Source organism: Triticum urartu, chromosome 6 (assembly GCF_003073215.2).
Source record: "Triticum urartu cultivar G1812 chromosome 6, Tu2.1, whole genome shotgun sequence".
Lineage (NCBI taxonomy): Eukaryota > Viridiplantae > Streptophyta > Magnoliopsida > Poales > Poaceae > Triticum > Triticum urartu.
In genome coordinates, this window is record NC_053027.1 from 142604338 (window position 1) to 142611023 (window position 6686).

Sequence of the window (6686 nt, forward strand, 5' to 3'; positions counted from 1 at the left end):
AGTAAAACCAACCCTCAAGTTGCCCCGAGGTGGCCCCGCAGTCTACTCGGTCGGACCAACACTCAGAGGAGCACTGGCCCAGGGGGTTTAATAAAATGACCCTTGGGCTTCGGAAACCCAAGGGAAAAAGAGGCTAGGTGGCAAATGGTAAAACCAAGGTTGGGCATTGCTGGAGGAGTTTTATTCAAGGCGAACTGTCAAGGAGTTCCCATTATAACCCAACCGTGTAAGGAACGCAAAATCAAGGAACATAACACCGATATGACGGAAATTAGGGTGGCAAGAGTGGAACAAAACACTAGGCATAAGGCAGAGCCTTCCACCCTTTTCCAAGTATATAGGTGCATTAAGCTAAACAAGATAATATGGTGATATCCCAACAATAAACATGTTCCAACAAGGAACGATCTCCAATCTTCACCTGCAACTAGCAACGCTATAAGAGGGGTTGAGCAACGCGGTAACATAGCCAAACAACGGTTTGCTAGGACAAGGTGGGTTAGAGGTTTGACATGGCAATATGGGAGGCATGATAAGCAAGTGGTAGGTATCGTAGCATAGGCATAGCAAAAGAGCGAGCATCTAGCAAGCAAAGATAGAAGTGATTTCGAGGGTATGGTCATCTTGCCTGCGAAGTTCTCAGAGTTGCCTTGATCCTCATAAGCGTACTCAACGGGCTCCTCGTTCACGTACTCGTCTCCCGGCTATACCCAAGCAAGAACAACAAGCAAAAAGGAACACAATCAACCACGTGCAATGCTCAAACAATATGATGCAAACATGGTATGATATGCAGGATGATGTATGAGATGCATATGCGTGATTTGGAAAGGAATGATTGAACCTGGCCTCAAGTTGGAAAACCAAGAGCGCCACGAGAAAGGTGAGTTGATTTCGGTTGAAATCGATATAAAGATCACCGGAATCGGATGCACGGTTTGGAAATGACAAGCAAAACAAATATGGCACCGGTCTGCGATAAACAACAAGTAGCCTTCTAAATGCAACAAGATAAATAAGCTACTGCACTCAAACATGGCAAAAACATACATGGCAGGGATCCACTCATGATACTTGACAAAAGATGAACCCTGAGCTACGGCTAATTCACTCATTAACATGTTAAAACAAGCATGGCAAAAGTGCAAAAGTTAACAGGTTTCAGACTTGGTGAAAATAACAAGTCAGGAATTTATCATCAGGAAGCAATGTTTAGAGCACGATAACTACATGCTACAGGAACATATCATGGCAAAGCAAGGCATGAAATGAGGCTACTCAAAGCATATAACAAAAGTCCTTAGTGACCATGAGCCAAAAGGGATCAGAAAATACAATTGCAACGACGTGAACAAAGCAAAAACATAAACAGATTCAGACTTAGTGAAAAACTGGAGCATGGCAAAACAGATAACGAGTAAGCATGTATACGAGCTCGATGCACTCACTACGAGGCATTGCATGACAAACTAAGCATACACCCATCAAATAGACATGGCATAGAAGCTAGACATGGCAAGAATAACATCATAACATGCATGGATCAACTACAACAAGCTCAACAAAATTGCTAAACATGTTAACAATATGCCAGGAACATTTTATAGCAAAAGTAGAGCTCGATTGACTCAAGCTAAGGTGCTCCATAAATGCAAACAAAGACATGGACGGATAGAGCACCACAATATCTACAAAACATCCTTACTGGTCATGCCCAAAAGAGACACGGATCACTAGGAAACAACATGAACATATGGCATAAAAATAATCACAGGGCAAGGACTTAGTGAAATTCTAAGTCCCTGAAATCAGCATCATTGAGTAAGCTACTTTGCATGCTTGTGCTAGTCACCACAAAGATCAAAAAAATACATGGCATACACCCCTGTAAAGATGGCATGGCATTCTTCAAAACATATGTAGAGCTCAGGATCATAGCATGGACACATTAATCATGACAAAAATGACAAAAGTGCATTTGTTGAAACAGATCTCAAACTATCATCACATAGCCCTCTTCCAACAGCATTTCGGGCATCAAGATGAGCTCAAATGAAAATGATGCAATGAGATGAAATGATGTACCCGTCGAGAAGAACATTTTGATATGCTACACACACGAATCAGAGCCATGATGAGGAAGTTATGATGCGTCAAAGTATGCAAATAAACTAGGATTTCGAGGGGAAAAGTCAACCGAGTTTTGGATCTGGATCTGGAGTTACTGTAGCTTCACGTGAACCGAGGTTCGTCGATGTCCACTGTTCACCGGAGAGGAGAGAGAGGCGACCGGAGATGGTGACGTCGGCGGTCGGTGGGGTCAGCGAGGTCGCCGGCCGGTGCGGTTCCGGCGAGACGGCGGCGAGGAGGACGGCGGCGGGGCTCGGCCGGAGTCGGAGGAGGCCGGCCGGAGCGAGGTGTGGGCCGGTGGTGGCGTGGCTTGCCGGCGGCGTGTCGGCGAGGGGCAGCGCGGCGACCGGAGCAGGTCGGGGCGGTGGCGCGCTGCGGCCAGGCGCGGGGAGGGCGGCGCGCGGGCGATGGGCCGCGGGGGCCCGGAGTGGGCTCGCCGGGCCGCGCGGTCGGAGGTGGCCGACGCTGCCACGTGGCGGCTGCTCACTGGCTCGGGGCGGTGTCCGGCGTGGAGGCGTACATGTCCGGCGGCGGCGCGAGCGGAAATTTAGGGTTAGGGGGAGAGGAGACCCGGGATTTTCATGGAGGGATCTATTTATAGAGGTAGAGGGAGCTAGGAAGCTCCAAATGAGGTGCGGTTTTCGGCCACGCGATCGTGATTGAACGCTCTAGATGATGGAGGAGGTTTAGGTGGGTTTTGGGCCACTTTGGAGGGATGTTGGGCTGCAACACACACGGGGCCTTCTCGGTCCCTCGGTTAACCGTTGGAGTATCAAACGAAGTCCAAATGGCACGAAACTTGACAGGTGGTCTACCGGTAGTAAACCAAGGCCGCATGGCAAGTCTCGGTCCAATCCGAAAACGTTTAACACCCGCACACGAAAAGAGGTAGAAAGGGGCACCGGTGGACATAGGAGCGCCGGAATGCAAAACGGACAACGGAGAAAATGCTCGGATGCATGAGACGAACACGTATGCAAATGCAATGCACATGATGACATGATATGAGATGCATGACAAAGACAAAACACACGGAGACAAAACCCCGACAACGATGAAATAGAATAACTTAGTGCCGGAAACGGCAAGAGTTGGAATACAAATAAGGTAGGTTAAATCCGGGGTGTTACAACACTCCACCACTACGAAAGGATCTCGTCCCGAGATCTAGGACTGGAAAACTCTGGGTACTCAGAACGGAGGTGATCCTCGCGTTCCCAGGTGGCTTCACGGTCGGAAATGATGTGACCACTTGACTTTCAGGAATTTGATAGACTTGTTGCGAGTCTTGTGCTCAACTTCTTCAAGGATAGCAACGGGGTGCTCATGATAAGACAGGTCTTCTTGGAGATCAATGTCTTCGAAGTTGACAGTGCGATCAGGAGTCTTGAAGCACTTGCGGAGCTGAGAGACATGAAACACGTCGTGCACGTTTGCAAAGTTGGAGGGAAGCTCAAGTTGATAGACGAGATCGCCTCTTTTGCTGATGATCTTGAAAGGACCCATGTATCTAGGGGCAAGCTCCGAAGCGACGAGTACCTTTCATTGGAGAGACGCGGAGGTAGACATGGTCTCCGATCTCGAAAGCCAAGTCATGATGCTTGCTATCATAGTAACTCTTCTGGCGCGATTGCGCGGCTTTGAGATTATCACGAATGACTTTGCACATCTTTTCTACCTCTGTGATCAAGTCATTGCCAAGAAGTTGACGTTCACCAGTCTCTGACCAGTTAAGAGGAGTACGACACTTCCTATCATAGAGAATTTCGAATGGGGCCTTGCCCGAACTCGCTTGAAAGCTGTTGTTGTAGGAGAACTCGGCATATGGAAGACAATCTTCCCACTTCAAACCGAAAGAGATGACGCAAGCCCTAAGCATATATTCAAGAATCTGATTGACATGCTCGACTTGGCCACTAGTTTGAGGATGAAAAGTTGTGCTGAAGCGAATGTTGGTTCCCATGGCCTTTTGAAAAAAATCCCAGAATTTGGAGGTGAAGATGCTGCCACGATCTGAAGAAATCAACCGCGGAATACCATGCAGAGAGACAATCCGGGAGGTATATAGCTATGCCAACTAAGCTGCTATGTTAGATTCTTTGGTAGGAAGGAAATGAGCCACTTTAGTGAGTTTGTCGATGACAACGAAGATAGCATCATTCCCACGTTTGGACTTTGAAAATCCAGTCACGAAGTCCATCTCAATATGGTCAAACTTCCATTCTGGAATAGCAAGAGGTTGGAGGAGACCAGCTGGTCGTTGGTGTTCTGCCTTCACTCTTCTGCAAACATCACATTCATTCACGAAATGAGCAATCTCACGCTTCATTCAAGTCCACCAATACGACTGCTTGAGGTCATGGTACATCTTTGTACTTCCAGGATGGATAGAGAGGAGTGAATTGTGAGCCTCGTTCATAATGACTTTACGAAGGTCACCTTTAGGCACAACAATGCGATCATCAAAGAATAGAGTATCCTTGTCATCAAGACGATAGCACTTGTACTTGGGTTGACTCTTAGCAATCCCAATCTTCACCTTCTTCACCATAGCAACAAGAAGTTGAGCCTCGCGAATCTGATCTTCCAAAGTAGGAGAGACTTGGAGGTTGGCTAGAAATCCTTGAGGAACAACTTGCAGATTGAGTTTGCGGAAAGCTTCACAAAGCTCGGGTTGGTAAGGCTTGAGAATCAGACTGTTGCAGTAAGCCTTCCTGCTCAATGCGTCAGCAATTACATTGGCCTTGCCTGGAGTATATTCGATACTCGAATTATACTCTTGAATCATTTCGACCCAACGAGTCTGCCTGAGGTTGAGGTTTGGCTGAGTGAAGATGTACTTGAGACTCTTATGATCAGTGAAGATGTCCACTTTTCTTCCCAATAAGAGATGTCTCCAAGTTAAAAGAGCATGGACAACTGCCGCCAACTCGAGGTCGTGAGTGGGGTAGTTCTTTTCGTTGGGCTTCAACTGGCGAGAGGTATAGGCCACAACTTTCTTCTCTTGCATCAACACTGCACCAAGACCTTGAAGGGAAGCATCACAGAAGACCTCATACGGTTTGGATTCATCAGGAGGAGTCAGAACTGGAGCAGTGACTAACTTCTCTTTCAGGGTGTTGAAAGCGATGTCACATTCAGGAGACCAAACGTACTTCACGTGCTTCTGTAGAAGGTTGGAAAGAGGCTTCGCGATCTTAGAGAAGTTCTCAATGAACCTTCGACAATAGCTTGCGAGCCCAAGGAAGTTGCGGAGTTGCTTCACGTTCTGAGGTGGTTCCCAATTCACAATTGCAGACACCTTCTCAGGATTAACCGCTATGCCCTTGGCAGAGATGATATGTCCCAGGTAGAGAACCTCATCGAGCCAAAACTCACACTTTGAAAACTTCGCATAGAACTGATGTTCTCTGAGCTTATCCAGCACCAAACGCAAGTGCTTGGCATGATCCTCCTTGTTCTTGGAAAAGACCAAAATGTCATCGAGGTAGACCAAGACGAAGTCATTTGTGTAGGCGTTGAAGATGAAATTCATCATGCGAGAGAATGTTGGCGGAGCATTGACAAGGCCGAAAGACATGACAGTGTATTCATATGAACCATAGCTTGTTCTGAAAGCTGTCTTAGGGATATCTTCTTCACGAATGCGAATCTGATGATAGCCCATACGGAGATCAAGCTTGGAGAATACTTGAGCACCTTTGAGTTGTTCAAACAGCTCGTTGATGTTGGGAAGTGGGTACTTGTTCTTTATGGTCTTCTTGTTCAATGGACGGTAGTCGACACAAAGTCGGTCCGTTCCGTCCTTCTTCTTCACAAAAAGAACTCCACAACCCCATGGAGAAGAACTTGGTCAGATGAGACCCATTCGCACTTGAATATCGAGTTGTTTCTTCAGCTCCTTCAACTCTTCAGGTCCAAGTTTGTAAGGACGTTTGCAAACAGGTTCCGTGCCAGGCTCAAGATCGATGACGAATTCAACTGGCCGGTGCGGAGGCATTCCTGGAAGCTCTTCTGGAAAGACATCTTGATATTTGTAAACGACTGGAATTTGAGAGATGGCATCTAGCTCGCCCTTCTCATTGAGAGAAAACAGTCGGATGGTATCATCACGAGCGGCAAAGACAATAACATCCTCAGATGAATGAGTCAATTGAATCTGCCTGGCAGCACAATCAAGATGAGCCTTGTGCTTAGAAAGCCAATCCATTCCAAGAATAAGATCAATATCCGAGTTACCAAGGACCACTGGAGAGGACAGAAACTTGTAGTCACCCAACGTGATAGAGACATCGGGAGCAACCAAACTAGAAGTCAAAAGCTTGCTGGGAGAAACAACTTGCAAGACTTTGGGAATAACCTCAGTATCAACATTGTGCTTTGATGCAAATGGGAATGACAAGAAAGAATGCGATGCACCAGTATCAAAAAGTACTTTTGCAGGAACATCGTTAACAGGAAGGTTACCCATGATGACATCTGACGAGTCCTCTGCCTGAGCTGCGTTCAACAAGTTGACCTTGGCGTGATTGGGATTATGCTTGACCACTGCGGTG